Source organism: Bactrocera neohumeralis, unplaced genomic scaffold, assembly GCF_024586455.1.
Source record: "Bactrocera neohumeralis isolate Rockhampton unplaced genomic scaffold, APGP_CSIRO_Bneo_wtdbg2-racon-allhic-juicebox.fasta_v2 cluster10, whole genome shotgun sequence".
NCBI lineage: Eukaryota > Metazoa > Arthropoda > Insecta > Diptera > Tephritidae > Bactrocera > Bactrocera neohumeralis.
The window spans coordinates 3,049,317-3,077,053 of NW_026089623.1; the positions used below are offsets into that span (position 1 = coordinate 3,049,317).

The following is a 27,737-nucleotide window of genomic DNA, read 5'->3' on the forward strand; positions in this document are numbered from 1 at the left end:
TCTATTAGTCTTACCGTAATCAACAAATATGCTTCCAAGCTATCATATAAATAACAAGCATTGGCAAAAGATTTTACATCTAATGCTAGCAGACCCCAATTGCAACACCCCCGCACAAAAAGATCTTCTATTAGGCAGCGATCTCATACCACAGATAATATGTACTTGAAGGTATTGAGAAATTTCAAACACACTTCTGGCACAAAATACTATTTTTGGTTGGATCCTAAGTGGACTAGTTACGGAACCAGTCCCACAAGTTCAAATTGAGGAAATCTCAAACGAATACCTCAATTCACAAATAAGGAAATTTCGAGAATTAGAAGAACTCCGCACCATATGAGTCACAACGCCTGAAGATCAGTATTGTGAGGACTTTTACAAAGCCACAACTACTAGATCAGAAAATGGTCGGTTCTTCGTACGACTACCACTTAAGCAACAATTTTCTAACACACTCGCCTTAGATCACTATCGCACCTCTGCAATATAGCAGTTTTTAACTATGGAACAAAACCTACTTAAAAAATTAAAATATGATGATGTGCTAGAAAAATACCTCTAATTAGACCGCATGGAAGAGACAAACGCAGGGGAAAAAATCGTCAACGGCAAATACTACTCCATTTACTTGCCACAGCATGCAGTAGTCAAACAAAAAAACACAAAGTAAGCGTTGTCTTCAATGCTTCAAAAACCACTAGCTCGGGGAATTCCCTAAATGATGTCCTATTTACGAGAAGCGAGGTGCATGCTGTTCGGATCCCCTCTGTCGTCTCAAAATATTTGCCTTTCATCAGCCTTTTCAGGCAAGGAAACAAAAAAAATGTCCGGCGGGGCCACATCTAGGCTGTAGGACGGTTGCGGAAACGTTGGGATGTTGGCCTTAGTTAGGTAGCTATTCACAAGTAAGGCGGTGTGAGCCGGGGCGTTGTCATGGTGCAACATCTCTTGAGAACTTCCACGTAAATTTGATAAATTTAACATCAAGTGAACGAATACTTAGTCGACGGTCTGAGTTCAAAACTTTGCGCACACTAGTCCCATTGTCGGTGTTTGTCGAAGTCGCAGGTCTCTCAGCACGGTCTTCATCGGCGACCTCTTCCCGGCCCTCATAAAAGGCCTGGTGCCACCGAAACACATCACTTCTTGCTAAGGGTAAGCCTGCTTGCTCATATTAAACGTCTCTGTCTCAGATTTATTGAGTTTTACACAGAATTTAATCGCGCACCTCTAACGAACGCTGCATTTCCGGCTTGCACCACTCACAGAAACACGTCGTGCGAAAACGTTTGTGACTAGGTGTTCGAGAAGCTCCATGAGCGGTGGAAGAAAATCAGTCCTATTAATTTCCAGACAAACTCTGTATGAATCGTTATCACAGGTAATAAAGTCTCTCAAATTCGCAGGTTTTCCGTTAAAAAAATTACTGCAAATCACCCAAATATATTAAGAAACATACCAAACGAAAATTTGTTGAACACCATTTTTTTTATATTCGAAAAGCAAAGTACAACAAAAACTTAAGGCGTCCAATGGAATGCGATATCGGATTAGTTTTCATACACGACTAAGTCCATATCCGCATTATCCGCCATAACAAAAATACACATTTTATCCTCGGTGGCAAAACTTTTCAAACCCGCGGGCCGCGGCTTTCGCCAATTATGATACAAGCGAAAATATTAATACAAGAATTATGGCTATATGAAACCGGCTGAGACGAACAAATGAAACCTCCGCGTTCAGAAAAATGCTCCCAGTTCGCAAACAATCTGAATGGCATTTCTCAGAAACAAATTCCACGAAGAGTAAACTATTCCTGCGATAAAAAGGTCGAATTACACGGCTCCTCTAAAATAATAAGTCTTCCACAACTGGAACCATGTGGTCCGCTACTACTAACCAAACCAGTATCAATGTTGCAAACGCATCTAAGCATGGCAAAATATAAATTATATCTTTGGTCTAAACCCGAAATTGTACCAGCCAAGTTATGAAAATCACCACATGCATGGAAAACGTACATTTCTAATCGAACGTCACAAATACTTGATCTTGGCGACACGTAGCCAGTGCTGAAAATCCTGCCGATCTAGATACAAGAGGGTGCAAGCCGCTGCACTTGGTCACCACCACCCTCTGGTGGAATGGCCCCCGATGGTTAACAGAATCTACTGATTCTTGGCCATAATCACCCATGCGCAACATAATCGCCCCAGAAAGTGTAAAAATCGACACTTTTCATACAATACTGGATAATGCCGACAATCTTGAACGACTTTTATTGTTTCCACAAACTCTCAGAGTAGTTGTTTACATGTTCATATTTATAGAGCAACTCAGAACCAAAGTCAAGAGATCACCGAATTTCCCATGCAATACAAGTTACAAAAAGAAAGGTCGCACTAATCCCATATAATCAAACGCGATACTTCAGCCGCGATATATCACTGTTAGGAATAATTAATCAAAACCTATTGACAAAAGGAGCCCCCTTTTAGTTCTAAAGGCATTCCTGGACACGAAAGGTCTTCTTCGTGTGTATGGTCGGTTTGCCAATTCAAGCCTAACCTATAATTAGCGCCAACCCATAATTATTCCAAAGAAGTCTCAACTTGCCGTGCTCTTACGTTATATCCGCCTCATGCAACACATGGTGCAGCAGGACTTTTATATCCCCCGACTTAAGCCCCAAATACAGAAGTGCATTTTCATCTGCAAAGTCAGCAGTCCTTTCTCCGGAACGCTTCAACTTCGCTCTGCCTTTCTACATTACAGGTGTGGATTTTGCTGGGCCTTTTCAGATAAAAGCGTCCATGTTAAAGTTTCCCACTTTGATGATATCTTTGTGGCTGTCTCTGTCTGTTTTACAACAAAAGCAGAGCACCTTGAGCTTTGTACTAATCTGACAAATTAGGCTTTTCTTGCGGCAATTCCATACAATATAATGAGCGATAATGGTAAGACCTTTATTATCCTTTATTATACCTTTACTATCAAAGAACCAGCGAAAAATAGTTTGTGAAATTTATCAAACAAGTATCACCCGAGATGGTACAAAGGTACCCGCCCGAAGACATTAACTGGCATTTTATACACCCAAGCGCTCCTCATATGGGTGGGTTATAGGAATCAGTAGTAAAAAGCTTCAAATTCCAGTTCAAACGGGTAGTTGAAAATTAACATTCAATTATGAAGAATTCGCGGCGTTATTAATTCGAATTGAATTCCTCTCGCAAGAACCCTCAGATTTCACCGCCTTAACTCTAGGGCATTTTCTCAAAGGGGAGCACCCAAGTGAACAAGTTCTTAAACTTTGAGATTGTGTCCTCATCCATGATGATTGTCTGGCCCCACCCAATGGCTTGGCCGCATATAAAAGCTGACCGTCGGCTCCGATGGTGACATATGAGTCACTGATCTCCGTACGCAAAGCGAAACACTAACCAGAACGCTCGTGCAGCTATGCTTTCTAACAACCACCGATGATCGTGACCCAGTAAACCGCAAACAATCAACCGATATTACCGCAATATAATAAAATAATTAAATTAAAGAATAAAAAACGAGAATCACACCAATAACAACCGTCAAACATAACAAACCGTAAAAATAACAAAGAAAATCTAACAAACATGTCGATCACATATCGTGGCATGATCACCCATGTCTAATTGTATGACACATATGTATACTCAACCATCTCCTTTATACAGATTAACACGAACATAGATACGCCAGTGACAACAACGCCAACCATTCGGTCGGCTACCAATGTGCCTACAACGGTACCTGCACTCGCTCCTCGAGGTGCCACCCGACCACCACCGAGGCTATCATCACTGACCTTGGAGAGTCATCGCTTAAGATGCCGCATATGTCGAAACCCACATCATTAACACCAACGTGGGATCTTTAGAGGTATGTGACCTTTGCAACAACAGCAAGTTGCTCCAACCCATACGCAAGCAACTCAAGCGTGTGAGTCCAGGGGTCTGTACCAAATTTGCAACAAACCGCATCACACGTTACTACATCGCACCTCGATGCACATCGCAGTCGCGCTCAACCCTCAACCTCAACCCGCAACTCGTACCGTACACCAGCGGATTGGAGCATCGATGCGGCGTCGACAGCCTAGACCACAACCACGTCGATTCACGGGCCTTAGCAGCGTTGTGGCAACGCTATAACAACTGAAGTGACTCCTAGACTGAACAGTCGCCTAGGGGCGCCGGTGTGGCTAATTGAGCCTCAAATCCCTTCACAGTACCACACTGCCACACCCCACATCACATACCCCACATCTTCATTACTACACGGGGTAGCAGAAGTGGCACGAAAAATACTTACCAAAAAAGATATAAGGGCTCTGTATAGACCTGATGTTTGCAAATTACGCAATAAGCAGACACATTAAGTGGGAGGTGTCAGACATTATTACAAATAGTGATCACATGGCTATCATTGCAGAACTTTTGTTCTCCCGAGACCAAGAACCCCCACGCAGTAATAATATCCAAAAACGAAGCTAGAAGCAAAATGATTTTGATACTGACTCTTTTGAGACACCCTGAAGTGCAGCAAAAGCACCAAGCGAAGGCGCGGCCCACTTAGTATCCGCATTGCGAAAGGAACTGGTGGCAGCATGCGACGCTACAATGCGAAGGACAAAATGCCGCAACCACCTAACACCTGTAGCATTTAAAAGCCATAAGAAGCTTTTAAAGCCCGTTGTTACCCGCAGCAAAAGAATCTGTTTTGAAAAGATCTGTGAAGAAGCGAATTTAAACCCCTGGGAAACTGCTTCCAAAATAAGTGGCAACAACCCAAATGCACTCCGTTAATGAAGAAAGTCGTTGAGGGAATATTTCCGACGCGCGCCCCGATTTCTAGCGCTGAGCGACGAAACGAAGCTCGGAATCACCCGCGCTAGTTACAGAAGAATCCCAAAACAAAAAAATCGGGTGGGGCTGTGCCGGGACACACGGCCGTTGGTTTTAACGTGAAACGTCTTTGCTAGCGAATCGCTTTTGAAGTAAAAGATTGAATTGAAAACAAGATTGACGCTGTTTTAAGTATTCTCATAAAAAAGAACAGGTATATAATAGAAACGCAAATTACTTATTTTATTTAACATAGGTCTGTGATATGTGAAATAAGCAACATACGGCATAATGTCAACATTAATATTTCTGGTGAATGTACAGTCCATAGTGGTATTGCCTAATGTTGTCGGTGATGTTTGTACGTAGTTGAGGCCGAATGCATTCCTCATGAACTCAACGAGATAGCTGTTCTGTTATGGATCGCAATCGAAATCACCGCATAGAACGATTGGAGTCTCCAAGTCTGGCTGAGAGTTCGGTATTCATTTTGTTAAGTTTGCTGAATACGGCAGGAGTGATTGGTAAAGACATAGCTTAACAGCTTCAGCTGACGCCTTAGGATGTACATATACGGCACCGAGGATAAATAGCGTATGATCTTCGACTTTAACGTCCACCAGGCATGTGTCACTAACATTATGTTTTCTCAAGACTGAATTTCCGCATGGCTTGTTAGCATTTACGATGATTTTGCTACAGTTCGTGGAGCTTTGTAGGTTTCTGTAGATTGCAGAACCTTCGGCTGCAGAAACTCGCACCGACAATTCAGATGAGGTTGACGGACAACCTGTACGATGTTCAAGTGCGGTGTTATAACTTGCTCTTAGTTCAAAGCCATTGATTATCACAGTGTTCGCGCAATTTATCCAAGTCTCGCTAATTACCATATAATCGGAGTTAATCAATATACATATTATCGCTTTCAATAGTTCCTGCATGGACAACCAAACTTTGTGCATTGAAAGCAGATGCGATCAAAATTAATTGCCGTTATCGATGAAGGTAGTCACCCTGGTCTTCATTGCATTCGGCTAGGACGGCTCGCTTACAGAAGGCTCTTGCTTGCATTGACAACGTGGCCATCCGATCGTACTCGTCGCGAATATTTTTCACCGTTGGCGCCGTGCTGCCTCGCCCGTGATAAAATTTAAAATCGTCTTTATCATTGGTGAGATACAGACCGTCAATCGATGTAACTCTACTCAGCGCAACGTACACAAGCTGTGTCTGTTGTGACTTATCGTAGTTGAAAACGTCTTCGTCGAATGTGCCACCTTGCGATTTATGAATGGTGATCGTGCTTGCAGACACAACCGGGAATTGGTTACGTCTCTCACCGAGCGGTTGCATTGCTTCACTTCTACTGATATTGACATCTCTCAGTTCCGTGGCAGATCCAATAGATATATCGATCGTCTGTTCATTCGTTACGTCCATAAGTATAGGTATTCCAGTGGTAGAGGTACTCGCGATGTCGGCGGCAGCAGCTTTGCGACGTTCCCGAAACCGTCTCGCTCGGCGCCGGACATTGGGGTACCTATGCGTGGCCCATAGCCCCCTCTTTGTAACGATAGCCGTAACTTATATTTCTGGCTGGCTCTTGCACGAGCTGAGGCCGACATAGCAAAAGTTTATATAATAGGTTGTCAAAAAAGTCTTGTGGTATTTTCGCGAGTTGGCGCTGAAACCGCGTAGTTCTAGTTTTATTCGTCGCATCGGGTCATGCTATACCTTTTTGGAAAGCTGCGCTAACACGTGTTTGATTGATTGTCGTTTCTTTTAAGTCGTTCGTGAGTTATAGCGTCGCAAACATGGAGCAAAATAGAGAGAAAATACGGCATATTTTACAGTACTACTACGATAAAGGCAAAAATGCATCTCAAGCCGCCAATAAAATTTGTGCAGTTTATGGACCCGATACAGTTTCCTTTTTCACCGCACAACGATGGTTTCAACGTTTTCGTTCTGGTGTAGAGGTGGTCGAAGATGCGCCACGCTCCGGAAGGCCTGTCGTCGAAAATTGCGATAAAATCGCTGAATTGGTCGAAAGAGACCGGCATAGTAGCAGCCGTAGCATCGGTCAAGAGCTGGGCATGAGTCATCAAAAATTCATTTCAATTTCAATAAAAAAAAAAATTCAATAAAAATACCGCAAGACTTTTTTGACAACCCATTATTTATTATCACTTTTTGGTTATTTTAAATATAAATATTGTCCAAATTACACTTATTTTTGTATAAATCAATCGGTTTAAAAAAACTTGACAAGCACACCAAAGAATTACCGCGCTATAAAGTCGGAATCACGAGTTACACTGAATAGAAACAAGCGAGAGCGCCGGTTTCGCACAGTTAACGCAGTATGCCTCCCCGCCGCCCCGCTCGACCCCGACACGAACTCAGTGTCATAACAGCTGACAATATAAGCAAAATATGCACACCACATTTTTGTTTCTAAGGCTAATAGTTTTTTAATTATTAAGGTACGATGATATAGACCTTTTCGTTATGGTCCAACTTTTAAACCTGGTACCCGTATGTTTCGCCGCGATTTTAAAGACGTTTCTCGTCAAAAATCACCAGATGAACCTTCATCGTATCGACCTCTTTGTATGTTCGACATAATGGGCAAAGTGTACGAAACCATAATAAGAAACCGCTTGGTGATTGCAATCCAGTAAGCCGTCGGATTATCAGAATACGAACAATACGGAATACGGAGTAGCTAAACAACTTGATGACCTCCAAAATAAATGTAAAGAATGTATAAATGATCAGCGTCTATGGTTTTCTTCCATGAGTTTGGAATTGGCTGAGCACAAAACAGAAGTATTGCTCATAAGCACCAGGAAAATTGAGAAAAAACAACTCTCATATAGGAGCGGTGCGGTAACTTCACAACCACAGTTTAAGTATTTAGGGGTAATATTGGACTCCAAACTGAAATTCAAGGAGCACTTGGCATACACATCAAGTAAGATTTACAATGCCCTATAAAGAATGATGGCAAATAGAGGCTGTGTACGCTCCAGCCGTCGACTTCTAAGAAAAAACATCTTCATCACACACCACTTCTTACATTCCACATCCCCCGCACACAAATACCACCACATCACGAATACAACACACATAGTTAACAAAAAGGACCGACGGACGGTGAGTGCCAATAAATTTCCACGCCTACTGACTAGGGATGCAAACATCGTGAAATGAAATATCGATGGATTTTTGAACTTTTTTCATGTATTTTATTAGTGAGCATAAAAAGTTTATTTCAGAACCATGAATAAGTGAAATACAGCAGTACGGATTTAATTGATATATGTACATTTTAGCTACCTATTGAAACCTTTTCTCAATAAATTAAAGATATAAATAGTTTTTGAACAAACAAAAAATTATTTATTTAAAACAGAATTTAAAAATAACAATTTGGAAAGTCTTTTCTCTGTCAAGCGATTTCTTTGCTGTGTGATCGTTGCTCCAGCTTTAGAAAACAGTCGTTCACTAGGGACTGAAGTGGCCACAATGGATAAATATTTGGAAGCTTGTTTATACAATTCAGGAAATGCATTTTTCATATCATCCCACATTTCTTTTGGAATCTGATTGATAGAAGCAACAGCTGATCCAAGGGACATTTGCACTTGAACTTCCGTTGTTGTAATAGCAGATAAATTGGAAAACTTACATTTCATATTTGGGGGGCCAACTGCTTATGATGGCTCCAAATGTCAAATGGGTTTTCTGTTGCACACTCATCCGAAGATTCCGACGTACTAACGCCAATATTGGCATCCTTTATGAAATTATTTAAATCCAAAACTGTTTTGTTTTTAGCCAGTGCATCTTTAAAATGCAGAAATTTAAATCTCGGATCCAATACAATAGCCAACGCCAGAACTGAATTAAATTCAAGTTTGTCAAATCTCTTATTCATGTTCTTTTGCAGTTCACTTTTTAGCTCCCCTACAATAGCGTCTTGAGCTGAAATTTTTGTCAGAGCTTCAGTTAAACAGCTTACTAAAGGTATAACCTTGCTAACGGTAACGTAGGTATCAGCCGAAATCTCCCTGGTCACAATTTCAAAACACTTTAATAATTCCAACACCTTTTTAATTTTGTTCAGATCGGAGGCATTAACTATAGAGGGTGCTTCTGGGCGCGTGAGCAGTACTTCACTTAAAATGGGGCCTAACTGGACAAATCTCTCTAACATATAAAAACATGAGTTCCATAGCGTTCTTACGTCAAGAATCATTTTCTTGGTATTACTTGTAGAAGCCCCGGTGTCTATTTGTTTCTTCCACAATTTCTCACTGTCATTAACACTTCTTTTAATAAACTTAACAATGTCGCGCACCTTAGTTATCAAAGCAGATACTTCCGTGGACTTATCTATTGATTGCATTACAACCAAATTAAGCGTGTGTGGTATTATTTATTTTCGCCAAACAAGTTTCTTTTTAATTTCATCATGGTTGAATCATTATTAGTTACACAAGCAGAAACTTTATTTATGGAAACGTCCCACTCGTTGAAAAGTTTAAACATAGTTTCTTCTAAATAAGCTGCTGTATGACTTTCGTGCAGTTCGATTACTCCCACTCAACAAACGTAAATTGTCCAAAAAATTAATTGTTGTTGTTAAATATATTATATTTTTCCTTCATTAATTTTCCTTGATTTAGGGCCATCTTGGTAAGAAACACTTTTGGCCTGCGCAAAAAAGTCTTTCACATTAGGTTGGATCAGCGCTGGCAACTGATCCGATTTATTTTGCAGTACTGACGTAGTACATGTACTAGGAGACGATTCAATACATGCAGTCTTCTTATTACTATTATCGGATAACTCAGTGGACGCTGTCGATTGGTGATATGTTAATTATTTCAGAAATTTTTCGCTGTTTTGGTTCCGAGTGCGGCGTAGTTTTGGAGGAGCATTCTGCATTATCAACTTGATCGAGTAATACATTTTTCCACATTCTCAACGTGACAGCGAAGATTCGACGTGTTACGTGATGTTTTTAATTTCTTGTTGCAGAGTTTGCATGTGGCGGAATCATCTGAATTTCTTATAAAGAAGCTCCAGACCTTGCTTTTTAATTTTGAAGGCAGCATTCTGAAAATCTGAAATATTATGTACATATTTAAACTTCTAACGCAATTATTTACATATATTTTATATTCACTACATCTGTAATAAAGTTGTGATTGACAACAGATGAATTCGAAACAAAACTTATATTAAACGCTCAAAAACAACTTCTAACACACATAGCACGAAATAGACTGTCACACAAAATGTATTTTCGATTTTTTGTAAAACTTATTTCGCATTAATTCATAAGCGAATTCTCAGTATTATTCAAGTGCACATTCAACCAACGAATTATCCGTATTTTACAACAAAACACATGACAATTTGCTAAGCGTTTCGAAGCAGATGTTTTCGCATTAATACCGAGAAAAAGTGCTGCAAAGATGAGGAGTAAAATTTGAAAAAACATCGACATAAAACATCGATGTATCGATATTTTTAGAATCACAACATCGATGGCAAACATCGATGGTTTTTGACAAAAACATCGATGTTTCAGAAACAAAAGACAAAAGTGTTCAAAATGTTTGTAAACAAACCCAGACATACTTTCCAAATGTTGTATGAAACTGCTTAGCCACTAGTAGAGTAGAAATATACGTATCTACACCCTCGTCAGCTTGATACCTGTAAAAAAGGTAATTAATTGATAGCCAACAAAAGTTCCCAAACACAAGTTTCGGAAATTGTTTTATGACCAATTGTTACATGGTTGTAAATTCCATCCGATTTTTTAAGTTGAAATAAGTTTGTAATACCCAAAAGAAAAGGTCGGACACTCAGTAAAATATATACATACATAAATGATCAGCGTGATGAGCTGAGTTAATTTAGCTATATTCGTGCGCCGGTAGATCCTGGGGATGTAAGTCAAGTAGATGGCTATATACCATGATCATGGGGCCTATTGTTACTTATGCAGCAGTTGCTTGAGCAGCGAAGGCATCGCAGACTTCGGTACGTCTTCAACTATCGAAGCTGCAAGGACTTCCCTGCACCTGTTCTTCATCCGTATCACTTCAAGTCATGCTGGAGCTCACAACGCTTCTTACAGTATCCATACAGATGAGAAAACACCAATGAACCTCCTTCAATAAGACGGCGTTACGAAAAGGGTAAACTTCATAAAGAAGCTTAAAGTCACTCTCGGCAATAAGGCTGACTGGAGTGATTTCACACTCGACTTACTACTGAGGGCCAGCACAATTCGGTGTTATACTAAAGGCTCGAAGACATCGGAAGGTAATGGTGGAGGTATTGCGGGATCGCAGACCAAGTTTTCCATACCCATGGTATATTGACCGAACATTCTTCAAGCAGAGGTCTATGCTGTAAGTCATTGTGCAGAAATTAATCTCCAACGCAACTATTGCAATCAGTACATCGCCATACTCAGCGATAGTCTAGCGGCGCTAAAAGAAATATCAGCCTATGAGATTAATTCGCTATTAGTGGAGGAGTGCAGCCTATCAGTGGGCAACCGCTTACCCTGGATGGGTGCTGGGGCATAGAGGGATCGCCGGCAACGTGCTGACCACCGCGGTGGGGTCCTACACGACAAAGGAGCAGCTCCGCACGGAGGAGAGAGTGGGTAGAGAGAGTTACTGACAGCAAGCAAGTGGTATGCGCCAAGCTAAGTTACTTAGGAGTTTGCAAACTTGCAAGGTTTACAGCCATGATTTACCCCCCAGAGATAAGTTCCGCGTACAAGTCCCACTCTATACCGAGCACTGCAAGCTCAAGAAACACCTGTCAAACATGGACATGGTGGGTTCTTGTGCAAACTGCCGTTTTTGCGACATAGAACCGGAAACTCCTGATCACCAAATTGTAGATTGCGACTATAGCATATAACTGCCTTACAAAATGAACCATTGGGATAAAGATCTTATATGGAAGATTTTTTATTTGACAAGATATCTTCAAAAAATGTGGTATGAATTGTTTTCTAAAACATTAATATAATATTTTAATAAAACCGACTGATCAAAATCAAGTCCTTGAATGGAAACCTTTTTAATTGTGAAGGGTATTTTCAAAGTTCGAAATTGAGTTAATTTCAAACAGCATTTTTATTTAGTGTATAAATAACTAAAAAAAAGTAAAAATATGATCACTATCTACCTTTTCCTCTTATTTCAACGGTGTATAATACTTTCCTGTCAATCTTATACATATGACATCATAATCAAATTCAGACCTTGAAAGAAAAAATTTTGATTTTGTTGTGAATGTTCGTGTTGTATTTGCTTGTGTTTATGTTTTTACTATTGTAGCATTTTCAACGGTAAGGTAGAGACAAATTTTCAAACTGTGAAATCGCTTGAATTACAGATATGTATATTTATTATTAATGACATTGACAAACACTCTTATGTTAATTATTGTAAATGTGTGCCGTATGGGGGCCGTTTTCAAGCCTTTTTACGATAGTTTTACAGAGAAATGACACAGAGGTTCCAAGTTTTACTATATTTTATAAATTAACTTAATTTTGATTTCTTTAAAGTAAAATTATTTTGACGATTGTGAGATTTATCGCTCCAATGCACCCTTGTGAATAAAAGGTAGACAAACGGCGTCCATGATTCCAGCAGACTAACTAACCTTAAATTAAACAAGTAAGGAAGGGCTAAGTTCGGGTGTCACCGAACATTTTATACTCTCGCACGATAAAGTGATAATCGAGATTTCATTATCCGTCATTTACCTATTTTTCAAATACCGTATTTGTGTAAAGTTTTATTCCGCTATCATCATTGGTTCCTAATGTATATGTATATTATACAGAGAAGGCATCAGATGGAATTCAAAATAGCGTTATATCGGAAGAAGGCGTGATTGTGAACCAATTTCACCCATATTTTGTACATGTCATCAGGGTGTTAAGAAAATATTGCATACCGAATTTCATTGAAATCGGTAGAGTAGTTCCCGAGATATGGTTTTTGGTCCATAAGTGGGCGACGCCACGCCCATTTTCAATTTTTAAAAAAAGCCTGGGTGCAGCTGCCTTCTGCCAATTCTTCCGTAAAATTTAGTGTTTCTGACGTTTTTTGTTAGTTGGTTAACGCACTTTTAGTGATATTCAACATAACCTTTGTATGGGAGGTGGGCGAGGTTATTATCCGATTTCTTCCATTTTTGAACTGTATATGGAAATGCCTGAAGGAAACAACTATATAGAATTTGGTTGACATAGCTATTGTAGTTTCTGAGATATGTACAAAAAACTTAGTAGGGGGCGGGGCCACGCCCACTTTTCCAAAAAAATACGTCCAAATATGCCCCTCCCTAATGCGATCCTTTGTGCCAAATTTCACTTTAATATATTTATTTATGGCTTAGTTATGACACTTTTTAATTTTTTCGGTTTCCGCCGTTTTGTGGGCGTGGCAGGGGGCCGATTTTGCCCATCTTCGAACTTAACCTTTTTATGGAGACAATAAATACGTGTACCAAGTTTCATGACGATATCTCAATTTTTTACTCAAGTTACAGCTTGCACAGACGGACGGACGGACAAACGGACGGACGGACAGACAGACATCCGGATTTCAACTCTACTCGTCACCCTGATCACTTTGGTATATATAACCCTACATCTGATTCTTTTAGTTTTAGGACTTACAAACAACCGTTATGTGAACAAAACTATAATACTCTCCTTAGCAACTTTGTTGCGAGAGTATAAAAAAAATGCATGTTGAACTGTGCGAGAATGGCTTTAGCCGGAACTAATATATTTTACAAATCTTGAAAATTAAATTTTTGAATGTTTGCAAAAATTAAAATCCAAAATTTCATGAGTTTTTGCGATTACTTTTTTATGTAAAAAACATTGTACAATATTTTTAAAAAATAATAGTTCGGACGTTAGCTCCATGATCTCCATCATAAAAATTTTAAAGCAATCGATGGAACCGTTTTTAAAAAATCGTGGACGCTAGTTTAAAAAATGCAGTTTCGAGAAAAAAGCCTTTCAAAATTCAGGTGTGTAGGCCAGGGTCTCTAAAGTTCTTACTTTTTCACTCCTGTAACTTTCAAAATACATTCAATTTCAAAAAATTATTTTCACAGCACATTGTATGAATGCTCAAGATTGGATTCATGAAAAAAAAGTATTTTTTTTAAACCGTCACACGGGTTCACTCCGCATTTTTATGTCTTGTGAAACCTTGAAAAACTCGAAAAAATTGGTTAAAAGCTAAATTTAAAGAAAAAATGGCAATGGCTCTACTGTTATGATTATGATTTCTTTTCACGGTGTTCATGGTCAATAAGTTATGTGTCATGTATGAATATCCCTTGGTATAATTACAATTTATCATTATTTTTGTAATTACACTCGTACAGTCAAGTCTAGTTTGTACATCACAATGGGGAAGAGATCACTATGCCATCTATTCGAGATAAATTCCGCATACATACCGCAAAATGTATTGACTTTAGCAAGATATTTCTGGTGAACTAAATAATTTGACTCATACCTCTTCGAAGAGGCTTTTAAATACATTACTCTGCCCGTGAATTTGCGGTCGGCTATAGGTCCGCCTCTATTATTATAACTCGCGTTAAGAAAGTATATTGGTGTTGCGACACAATTGCTCAACTGCGAGAAAAATGCCAAAAACCAAAACGTTCATATTAAATGTCCCGTGGCACACCTAACTATATTAATACAGTCGATAAAGAAAATCAAACAAGAATGTTTTCTAAAATTTTGCGAATATATGTGGGATGGCCGATTTACCTTATAGATTAAACACCGCGTTTTATAAAAGGATTACAAATGTAACGAGATGAAATAATTATAGGCTATGGTCAGTATATAAAACGAAACGAGATGAGTGAGAGAATAAGCTGTCGCGTCACCGTGGTTGCCGGTGGTCTGTCAGTCTGCCTGTCTTTAATTCGTCTTCATTCCCACAGCTCCGTTTCTACATTCGGCTATCCTGACAGTTCATTCGGCCCCGAATGAAGGGTTCCCCTTCTTCATAAATTCAGCAAATGTTGTTCGTCCTGGTCCTTCATGATCTCCGATCTTTTCGACTTCATATCTTCCAAGGGCCATCTTCTTTACAATTCTCTGCTCTTCGTGGCTTGTTGAATGTTCTCCTATTTTCCCGCTGAATTCTAGCTATGTTGTGCCGTGTCGAAGTATCTCGTGTTCTGCATCTGGGCTATCGGGCCTATTCTCGTTTCCCAACTTAGCTATCATCGTAATGATGATCTGGTGCTTTACTTGCCCGTTTGCCCGTGGCACTCCCGTAGCAATTAATAAATGCTGAATTTCCTCATTCTCGCAGTACTTTTTAAATAAATTTGAAGTAAAGGTCGCGAATCTGTCTGTTATCTGGATTTCAGAAAACGGCTGCTCTCTTCTTCAAGCATTCGACAACTGCTTCCGCTCCTGTGTTCTCAGTTTGATATAGCCAAAAGAACTTCGAGAATGCGTCCACCATCACAAGGATGTAATTGTATGCTTTCTTCGTCGATTCCATCGGCTCAACATGATGTTATGCTCCCAAAGGCTTGTCCTCTTTGTAATTGGGGTTTAGGAAGCCTTCTTTCTTGTCTGACTTCGTATCGTTTACCATACACTCTACGCAACTTCTTACAACTACTCGACGCATCTACATGTCGAATTTTTGAACCGTTTCCTCTATCTCGTAGCAAAAATCTTATAGGGATATTGCCTAACGAGATACTATTAATGGCTCATCTCGTTTTCGCATCGTCATCGCAAATACATTATAATATTATATTATCTTAAAACATATCCATAACAGATATGCACTATATTTTTTAAGTGCTTCTATGATCGCTAGTACCTCGAATTCGTACGAATGGGACTTTTCCTCTACTGGTTTTGTCTTCCGACTCCGTCGGGATCCTTTTGAAGTAATACTGCTCCATACCCGGACATACACGCGTCTGTATGTAGCTCAGTCACAGCTTTTGGATTGTATAGCATGAGAACTGGAGCGCTGATCAATGCTGACTCCAACTTCTGGAATGCCTCCAACTGCTTGTCGCGTAACTCGAACTTAGCCTCTTTCTGAGAAGATCGGACAGCGGTTTGGCGATTACAGCATATCCATCGTCAAATCTTCTAAAGTATAACGTCAATCCCAAGAATCTCTGCAAAGACTTCTGGTCATGTGGTAAAGGGAAATTCCTAACCGTCTTTTATGATGTATCCTAAAAAGTTTATCTTACTTATAAGAAATTGACATTTGTCTCACTTCATCCGCAAACCATATTACTCAACTCTCCGTAGAAATCGTTCTAAACTGTGTACGCTTTCAGTGTAATCCTTGGAGGGAATGACTAAGTTGTCCATGTAAGCTACCACGGTATCGTGTTGTATAAGATCTCTAAACACTGCTGAAATAAATCTTGAAAAGACTGCTGGTGAATTTGATAAACCGAAAGGCACGTATTGGAATTCGTATTGTCCATTGTATGTCACGAATGCGGTGTACTTCCTTGAAGAAGGCTCCACTGGAACATGGAAAAATCCACTCCTAAGGTCTAGTGTTGTAAAAACATTAGCGTCCTGTAGTTTCCCGATAACATCGTCGATATTTGGCTTCGAGAAGTTATCGCGAACTATCTTTGCGTTTAGTCGCCGATGATAATTGCGACACAAACGTTTCCTTCCGTCTTTCTTCGAAACTAACACCACTGGTGACGCATAATTTGAATTACTGGGCTTAATGATCCCATCCTTCAACCGCTCTTTAACTTGTTTATCGACTTCGTATACTGGGGTATCATCTGAAAGTAAGATCTTCATCTCTACTGGCGAATTCGAATTGATTGATGGCTTATAATTCGCTACCATGCTCTTTGTTGAGGTGTCAAAGATCGACTTCATCCACAGGTAACTTCTCCATACTTGCAACCATACACAAGGTTCCAAACTCTTTCCTCAGTTCAGCAACCCTGTTTTCGCCTTCATCAATCGGATTTTTCTTAGCGTCGGTGCCCGTCTCCACAATCTCATAGACCCACTTCGATCTCGCTTCTGAAATCCTCTCTTTCGGCTCCTTAGCCACAACAGCGCCTTCGCTCTGATTGTGTTCTTCTTAAAAAATCCCTTCTATCATGGATTTGCTTGCGATATCTCCTAACACCTTCCATATACTGCTCTTCATCCCATGCACCCTTGTGCCAACATTTACCATCAAATCTCTTAGGCTCCGCTGAGCCAACACTGCTATCTTTCCTTACTGCTCCGGTATTCACCTCATCTTTGCTCTGTGACTTTTCCTCCACCTTCTTCTGCCTGAACTCGGCGCCATCTTCCGTAACGAATAAATCGATTTGTCTGAAAAAGTCGTTACCAATCACGAGCGCATATTTGATTTCTCGCTCTCTTATTACATGAAATTTAACTTCCAACTTTATGTTGTCTATTTCGATGGATGTGGTAAAGCTACCTATTGTTGAAAGTTTGTTGGTACCGATACGCATCAACTGTCGCTGTTCACTACTAAAGTCAACGTCCAGACAAAGTATGATTAACGTATCGTAACGTATAATACATAAATCGCTACCTTTGTCGATTAATTCCGACGCAGATTTTCCGTTGAAACGTACATCCTTAAAAATCAATACACTCGTCACTTCGTTCCGATTTGGGAGTTTTACTTCTTGCTTACAGTCAGCTGCACGATGATCTTTTTGACCACAATTAAAACAGACATCGTTTGCGTGGACAGCTTTTAGCGAAATGTGACGAATCCCCGCAGACAAAACATTGCTGAATGGAACTGCTTTCTGGAAAACCTTGATTGACGACGATGGCTTGACGATGTAACGAATCTTCACATACACCTTGATCTGCTTCTTCAATTCCTGTATAGTTTTCGCCTGGTATAGGAGCCATCACTAACAGTCAGGCCGAATTGCTCCAACGGTCGATCCTGTAGTCTCGTTTTCCGTCCACTTATAGATAGCCCTAAGTCACCCAATCTTTCCTTCAGACCGTCAACAGTCAACTCAAAAATTTTGTTGCGATTCATGATTTACAATGTTAAATAAAATGATTAAAAATGGATAATATTCTACAACTCTTAATTTTAATAATAATATTTCCCTTTAGCTTGCGCTACAATATTCACTTTTTTGCATAAAATTCTGATAACTTTCATGTTAATCAATTCGATCGCAATATATGCTTTATATTTTCGTAAAAAGTTTTAATAACTTTTATGTTAAACGAATTTTATTATTTTTGCCATACATTTTCACAAAAATTTTCAATACAACTTATTTTATGTTAATGAAGAAATATACAACTGCATTTGAAAAGACTTAGCAGTTTCTTTGATGAAATGTAATGCCACCTCTTACGCTGTACTGTATTTTATCGCACATACTGTATATGTCCTCCGTTATTGCTGCTACTCTGCTGCTGCTGATGCTACCGCTGCTACTGCTACTGTTGGTGCTGCTACTGCTACTGTGGTGGTCTACTGTGATCCGTGGTTGCCGGTAGCAGGGATAAAGGGATGTCCAACTTATTCTAGTATGAGAGCGCTTCAAAATTAGCATTTTTTATAACATTTTCCATTATGGCTAGATTGGATAAAATAATAAGTTTTGAGTATTTAAATTAAAACACCCAACATTTAGTACGAATAAAAATTACTATATAGACGTTATTTAGTATATATAAAAACTATTTAAATCTTTTTATGGTATGTTACAACAACTGACTTTTGACCATTCAATACCCAATAAAAGGATTTAAGCTTTTTAGCTTTCAGTCAATAAATGTTTTTTAATAATTTTCCATTGAAAATAGTACTATGATGCTTGACATTACAAAACGTTGCACCTAATACATGTAAATTTCACAAATTTATTTAATTTTCATTGTTTTACATTTTTTATAAGCGGCAACAAATCCCTCAGTTTACATATTTTTTTGATAAGATTTTAATCTGGCCATCGCTCGTTTCCAATTGCTAAACGTCAAAACCTCCTGAACTCGATCAGCTGTCAAAGTTCAGGAGGTTTTAACGTTTAGCAATTGCTCTCTCACTTCCAATGAGAGATGAGTTGGGCATCTCTTTATCTCTGCCGTTGGTCTGTCTGTCTGCCTGTCCTTAATTCGTCTTCGTTCCTACTGTTCCCTGTTTATTTTAATTTTTATTTAAGTCTCATTGTCCGTTTACACATTCCTACATTTATTGAAAACAATTATTGGCGGCTCACGTACAAAGCGGTAATGAAAAAACTTCATCTTGGAGGACAAATATCAGACTCAGGGAAGAATAGTATCGGTATTCTACCGAAACCAACCCAATTTTCACCACGAATGTTTCGAGCGAGGTTCGAGAAGCATATCAGCGGTTAAACCTTTCCAAAGGAAATTTTTCACTTCCCTACATTATGACAAATTGGTTTAATTTCCGACCACTCTGTATGTTAAACTCCACTGGTAAAATTCTTGAGCGGATTATACTTATGATGACTGTCAAGAGCAAAAAAGTTAGTATAACTACGCAAACAGCCATTAATCGTGAAAGATGTTAAGAAGCCTGAATGGAAATATCCGTAAAAATCACCAAAATTTTCAACATTAAGCTATGACTAAATAGAACATGTAGATTTTTACCTAACCCAACCTTGGTAAATGGAGTGCTCTCACTAGTTCACTATCCAAAATATATGCAATGAAGCCGATTTAAAAAAAAAATATGTTTCGTACAGATACATCTCCAGAAATCCTATTAGACTAGAAAAGTGGAAACCGGCCCACAAAATAGGTGCAACAGCGTATCGACTAAACGACTAGAGCATACGAAAAGAATTTGGCGACAAGCAGTCAGCACGGTGCTGAAAGTATTCGGACTATTACGTAAAAGCGTTGCTTAACCATCCTCCAAATATCGGTAATCGACAGTAGGTTTAGTTGGGATTACAGTTCCGCGCTGTACAGTTTCACTCCGTTATAGTAGCCAACCCAAGTATACCACCAACTATAATCTAAATAAGGTGGCCGTCCACCTTTGCAGTTTAAAATAAAAAAAAACACAATTCTTTACTTTACTTAACTTACTTGCACCGACGAAGAGGTGGCTGCACTTCATGTTCAGGCTCTACCCATTTCGTCCGCTTAAGCTGATCTACCAGTTGTCGAATCTCTAAATTAAAATCTCTTATGCGAACCGTAGCAGTAAAAATCACTTTGCGAAATTGACGTTCGCCAACGATTAGATCCGTAGGATAGAGTAGTGCGGTAAAGGTATTCACCGAGATAGTATGAAAAAATTATGCCAAAAAAGATTTTTACAATTGAAAATCCGCAGAGGAGTGCGGTACTTATTTTACACAAAGATCTTTCGCGAACCCAATTGTTCATTAAAACATTTCTTTAATATTTTTAAAATGCCCACAATATCCATTCACTGCATTTTACACGCCCTGTCAGAGAAACGATACGAGGTTCTCAACTTTTTAACTAGAAACTTTTAGAAAGTTATCACTTTGAAATTTTGTGTTATTTTCCAATGTGCTAAATTAGCTTTAGTTGATAAGAGACCCATTTCCTGTTATAATATACATTTAAAAAACATTCTTGTTAATTCTAATTGTAGTCGATATAATAAATTCGTTTACTATATTTCAAACACTAGCACAATGTTTGCTTCGAGAAAGTGATTATTAAAAACAGCAATTATTTGGGAAAACTTTTCTGCCTATAGAATAGTAACTAAAGTAATTCCGATTCAACGACACATAGTATACCATGTATAACTACAAACCTATCAACATTTTCCGAGTCAGTTAACATCATAACTTTTTGCTGCCAATAAAATGGTAAATATTATTTTTTAAAACAGGTCAATAATGTTTTATGAATATTTGAAAGTATGTACCAGATACAACAAAATGGTTTTTGTTTATTCTGTAATTTTATACAATTAGGTACTATAATAACGACTTTGAACTCGAAATCTTAAAAAAAAAAACTATATCACTGAATAATAAACTGCTTTCAAAAGTCGTGTAAATAAAGTGATGATTTCACATGCTAAGTCGCGATGGTTGTTAACTAAAGATACAAAACGAGCCTCAAATTGTAATTTTAAAAAAGTATAGACAAATAATCTTTTCTGACTGGACATGCTGTTATAATAAAGGATGGTACCAATTTTGATGGAATTAGATAAATTCATTAAAAATACATGTTTTAAAGGTTATCTATCACAATGAGAAAGAAAGTGTAACGACCTATTTTCAAGTGGCAACATATTTCGTCAGCTCGATTGAAGTTAAAGCAATTTTTAAACGAAACATCAAAACAATTTAATTCTGTTATTGATTAGTTGTGTCCGTTTTGGTCACTCTGATGTCGGTGATATACTCACTTGCACTTGCACCTTGGATGCCTACTAAAATCACAATTCGAAAATTTTTTGAATATTTCCCTTTCAAACGAATGCCTTTTATTTTTATTTCTTTATTTTTTTCAAAGCTTATTTGGATTCTACAAAATGTTATTTTTCTTTACAAAAATTATACCACTTTGGTTTTCACTTAAACAATCTCAAAGTTATTTATTTCACTAATATTACGCAGCGTTGCTTCGACGGACGTACCGATGGCGGAACCTTCGAGGTCACGGGAAAAACGAAAAAGCGCCCATTCCGATCTGACCAATCCTTTTGTATCGGTTGTGGGTGGTGAAAAAAGCGAAGTGTTGGTGTGTAGTGTGGTTGGTATGATGTGTAGCGGTGGTTGTGTGGATGACATGTTGTGTCGATGAGTGCTGCGAGGAGGATGTGTGCGACTTAGCAAAATACCGCAATCGCCTAGAAGTCTTTGCAACCGTTGCAGAGTGCTCACTAGGGTGGGTCGATTCCGGACTTTTTTCGATTCGGGATTTCTAATAGTGTGGAAAAGTTGCCTTAGTACTTCCTGATTCCAATGCAACTTTTTGTTTTGAGTTCGGATTGCATCTTCAACCCCAACTCCGGCCTTGAAATTTCGGAAATTCGCCTAAAATCGTGAAATTGTCTACCTAGCGCCTGAAATACGCATCTCATGGCAAAATGTATAAAACAAAAGTTATTTGTCACGTCATTTGCTACCGAAATGGTATAAGTGATCATGGCCATAGGACGAACTGTTCCCGAGATACGAGCGAAAATGCGGAGCGCCATAGCGCAAGTTGAAAATCGGCTTGCGGCCACACTTCTTGACGTTGATTTCGCCAAGTGCTATCACTCACATTCATTCACCTATGCCAAAGGACACGTTCGAATAGGTCTCCACACAAATATTTTTTCATCGAGTTCCTTCACTCTTGTCGGTGATTTCGCCGAGTTCTATCACTTACATTCATTTCCCTGCGCCATACGACACGTTCGGACTGGTCTCCACATAAATATTTTTTCATCGAGTTCCTTCACTCTTGTCGTTGATTTCGCCTAGTGCTATCACTTATATTCTCTCAACAGAACACAGAACTCAAAATGTCTGTATCTAAATTTAAATTTAGACAGAAATGTCCTGTGTTTGGCATATATCCGTACAATCTCTCTGAGTCCCAGTTACCTACTGACCAGGATGTTCTTTTGTGTTATCAGTTTGAAAGATTTCGTATAGAGCGACTCCGAGGCGACAACTATGAACCTAGGAGTAAAGAGGTTACAGAAATAGTTGCAAAAAAGGTTGAGAATACTTTAATATATTAAATTGTCACGAAGTTTGTAACACCCAGAAGGAAGTTTCGGAGACCCTATAAAATATATATGTACTTAAATGATCAGTATGTTGAGCTGAGTCGATTTAGCCATTTCCGTCTGTCTGTATATATACGAACTAGTCCCTCAGCTTTTAAAACATCGTTTTGAAATTTTGCAAACGTCATTTGTCGGAACTGCCGATATCGGACCACTATAACATATAGCTGCCATACAAACTGAACTAGAAAACTTTCACATTTGACAATGTATCTTCTCCAAATTTGATAAAGGTTATTTTCTAGGGCAACAATGTAATCTCCGTCGAAATTGGTCAGATCGGTTAACTATAGCATATAGCTACCATATAAACTGTACGATCGGAATCAAGTTCTTGTATAGAAAACGTTCACATTTGACAATGTATATTCACCAAATTTGGTATCGATTATTTTCTAAAGCAACAATGTAATCTCCGAAGAAATTATTCAGATCGGCTCCCTACAGCATAAAGCTGCCATACAAACCGAACGATCGGAATCAAGTTCTTGTTTGGAAAACTTTCGCATTTGACGTGGTATCTTCACGAAATTTGACATGGTTTACTGCTTAAGGTATCAATATAATCTCCGAAAAACTGTTCAGGTCGGATTACTATTGCATATAGCTTCCATACAAACTGGGCACATAGTTACTAAAAGAAATGCACCTGTGAAGGGTATATTAGCTTCGGTGCAGCCGAAGTTAACATTTTTTCTTGTTCTGCCTGCAAATGCGTCTCACTTCCCTCTTCAACACTCGGTATTTATCTCATCCTGCATCGTCGATGTTAGGACCTTGGAGCGATGGCACGTTTAAAACACTGAAGACGTGTCTTCCGTCTATCACACCTTAATCGATCCTGTTGGTGGTTTTTCGATCCGGAGACAGCCAGGTAGCTTGGTGAATTTTTCTATGCTGGAATATTGGATAACCATATTTCGGGCCCCAGCGAAGTCGATCAGCCTCAACCCATTTGGGGATGTTTCCTCGTGGAGGCTGACTGTTGCGCCAGAGATACTTTATTTGCCCATCCTACCGTTTAAGTCGCCAAGCATGATTTTCACTTGGTGGCGGGGGCAGCTTTCATAGGTGCGTTCCAAACGCTCATAGAAGGCATCTTTGGTCACATCGTCTTTCTTTTCCGTCAGGACTTGGGCGCAAATCAGCGATATATTGAAGAACTTCGCTATGATGCGGATTGTGGCTAGACGTTCATCCACGGGGATGAATGACACTACTCGGTGATGGAGTCTCTCTCCCATTGCGAATCCCACACCGAATTCGCGCTGCTTTATATGACCACTGTATCAAATGCCACAAGGACCTACTCGCCGCAGCTGTTGTCGCGTCCATCGCATTTCTTGGACGGCGATGATGTCAGCCATTTATCAATTTCTTTAAAAATTAAATCATGTCCAACTAAATTTATTTCTCTTTTGTGAGTTATAATTGATCCACCATGTAACGTGTTTGTTTCTATATGTTTATCTAATGCAATTCTCTTAGCGTATGGATAATCTCTTTTTATATAACTACTAGTTGCGCCTGAGTCTAAAAGTTTATACTCCGTGTATATACCATCTGGTGATGTGCGCTGTAAGGTTGGTAGGCCATGTCGCCTTATAAAAAATGCTTATGGTCGGTGTACTCGCTTGGTGACTCATTGTATAATGACTGGATATCTCGCATCCCATCATTTATTTGGTTGACTCTCTGTGCCTTAGTGTGAACGTTGGCGTCTCTGGTTCTCTCGACTTGATTAGTGATGACTTGTGCTGCTTTTCGAAACGGGTTTTAATGATGTTGAAGCGGTTGCTGAGCAACCGAAGAGCAGCCATCTCCACGCGGTGGGTTCTGGGTGACCAATACAGGTTAGCTAAGAGCTGCAACAATTTTCACCTTGCGCTGTGGCGCGCCGCCTTTTCGCTCGTATCTCAGGAACGGTTCGTCCTACGGCCATGATCACTTGTACCATTTCGGTAGCAAATGACGTGACAAATAACTTTTGTTTTATACATTTTGCCATGAGATGCGTATTTCCGGCGCTAGGTAGACAATTTCACGATTTTAGGCGAATTTCCGAAATTTCAAGGCCGGAGTTGGGGTTGAAGATGCAATCCGATCTCAAAACAAAAACTTGCATTGGAATCAGGAAGTACTAAGGCAACTTTTCCGCACTATTAGAAATGCCGAATCGAAAAAAGTCCGGAATCGACCCACCCTAGTGCTCACTACGGCGTTCAGTCCAGTTGGTTTGCGCTGTTGATTACGATGACCGTAGTTTGGCGGAGGTGATCGTGAGCGCGCTTCCCTGGTGCGCCCGGAATGGTGCACTCTTCGACGCTGGACGGGATCCTCGTGTTGTCTGTGCCTGTTATTTGTGTGGATTGCTAGCGGATTGACTCGGCGAGGGAATCGATGAAACAGGGTATGATGAGGGCGTTGACAATATTGGCATGACCTGTCGGTTGGGCATTCGAATGTGGTGTGGGAGTCTGCCAAGCAATTCATGCAATGGCCGTGTGCGCGGGCGATCTGTTGGCGTTGAGCTGGCTTCATGCTTTTGAAGATGGTGCACCTCTTAAGAACATGAGGACGATGGCATAAGCTGCATAGTGGAAGCAAATTTTCTTCAAATGGATCTTCATTTGTATCCCTAAGTGTTGCAGCAGATGATTGCCTTGGCGGACTCAATAATGTCCTTGGTGCGGCGATGGGTGGAGCTGATGCTCTAGGCGCAGCAATCGCGGACTTCACAGTCTTGGGAGTAATTTGGATGTCTTCTATGTCCATTTCTATTGTAATAGAAATATACTATACTAAAACATTGTATGGTTCATGGATGAATTATGTAATTGGGTATTTGTTTTTAGAGATAGATACGTATATCACTAATTCAGTTCAGTTCAATTGTTATCGCTCATTGGTTTTAGGTTTGCATGTATCGTTTGTACAACAGTAGTACTTAGGATTAAACGAATTAATTGACGGTTTTGATATTATTTTATGCGTTTGATATCGCGAAGTTTGGGTAATCAGTTATTCGGTGGTCGGAAAGAAACACAATTTTACCAACGGTCGAGTTAGTATGTCAGTTTGTGTTCGTACATCTACCACTCTAATATGATCATCTCGTCCCCGATGTACCTTTTCAATGCGGCCTACTCGCCATTCGGTTGGGGAAGGCATTCGTCCTGTATGATGACGCATTCGCCTGTACTGGGTTCCTTCTGGATCGTTTTCCATGGATATCTCTTTATAGAGATCTTTAAGATAGTCCTCCTTCCATCTGTGGCTGAATTCGTGATGGAGAATCTTGATTCTTTCCCATCGATTTATTAAAGTGCGTGAGTCTCCTGATGTCTCAGATGTGGTTGTGGGTTTAGTCGCGGTATATAAAATTCTTGTCGGACCATTTGCTGCATCAAGCGATGCTCACCATGTAATGTAAGCTGGTGAAGATATATTAAAAATAAATGAGTAAAACGGGATTTCTCAAGTATAATAATGGGATGCCGTTCGTTGTAACTGAGGCTGGAATTTGCTAATCTTCCATTTGCCCTTATTAATCCCTTAATGTCCAAGAATAGATTTAAGATGAGAAGAGAGCTTCCCTTTTCGAGTGGTCGTCTTTCGAGCAGCTTTGTTTTCTCTCGACTGAAATAGCGAGTTTGGGTGTATGTGATGAGACTAACTTTGGCAAGTACGCAAGGATAATTTGGTATCCCTTTAATTTTTTGTTTAAGTCTTTGGGTGAATTTGAGCATGTAAGCGACTACTCTTAGTGCTCTAGAAAATGAAGAAAATCGGTGGAAAATATCATCCTATTCTGGAGTGATATGAAAATTTTCAATTTTCCGGCGGTATTATATTCCGAGCGGGAGACTTTGGCCAGAATTCTTGTGATTCTGTTAGCCATGTTGGACCATTCCATCAGAGTGTAGTGCTGGTGAGGTGCTGTGGCTTGCAACCTCTTGTCCCAAGATCCGCTGGGTTATCTGCACTTGCAGCATGTTGTCATTTTGCTGGGCCAACTAAGTCTAAAATTTCAAATATTCGGTTAGATACATAGGTCTTCCAGCTATAGGGTGGTTTTTCTCACGCTAAAACTATTTCGGTGTCTGACCAAAGATTCGTTTTATGATCGGTTAATTTGAGATGGGTTTGAACTATTGAAATTAATTTTGCTAACAGAAGAACACCATTCAGTTTAAGCCGTGGCAGACTGAGTGTCTTCAAAAGTGCAACTTTGACTTTGGCTACCAAGAAGTGTGCAGATATTTTATTATCATACTGAGTGCATATGTAGACTGTTGCACAATATGCCTTTTCCGAGGCATCACAGAAACCGTGTAATTCTGCGTTAATGTTAGGGGTGAAATTTACCCATCGAGGGATCCGAAATGACATCTGATATAGTATGCAAGTTGTTAGCAAATTGAACCCATTTTGTTAAACGTACAGGTTTTACCCGTTCATCTCATTCAGTGCCATCTTGCCACAATTCTTGAATGAGGATTTTTTGCTTGAATCATTATTGGCGAAAGCCATCTTGCGGGGTCGAAAAGTTTTGCCACCGAGGAAAGTTTTTGGCGTTTGGTTATAGCGGACATTGCAGATATTGACTCAATTGTATATGAGAATTGATCTGTTATCGTATTCCATTGAATAGGGTTTTTGTTGTACTGGCCGTTTAAAATTTAAGGAAATCTGTATCTAATAAGTCTTCCTTTTTTATGTTTTTTATTATTTCGCGATGATTTGATGTAATTTTCTTTAGGGGGAGTCCCGCTGAATTCAGTGCTTTGATCACTTGAGATAGTGATTCGCACGCTAATGACAGACTGTGGCTACCTGATAGAATATCATCAACGTATGTTTGTGTTTGTAACACAGAAGTTGCTAAGAGCAAATTTGTTTCACACGTTTTTGCCACTTCTTGCAGTGTCCTGATCTACAAATAGGGTGTGCAATTGATGCCAAAGGTGACGGT

At 39.5% G+C, this 27,737-nt stretch overlaps 1 long non-coding RNA gene across 1 annotated transcript; it reads right to left on the reverse strand.

The window, feature by feature from the left end:
- Nucleotides 1–21,461: 21,461 nt before the first annotated feature.
- Nucleotides 21,462–27,519, reverse strand: LOC126765011 (uncharacterized). Its single transcript, XR_007668228.1, has 2 exons — nucleotides 25,892–27,519; nucleotides 21,462–25,539 (listed from the first exon to the last, which is right to left on the reverse strand). It is a non-coding gene; the product is annotated as an uncharacterized LOC126765011 (long non-coding RNA).
- Nucleotides 27,520–27,737: the final 218 nt, after the last annotated feature.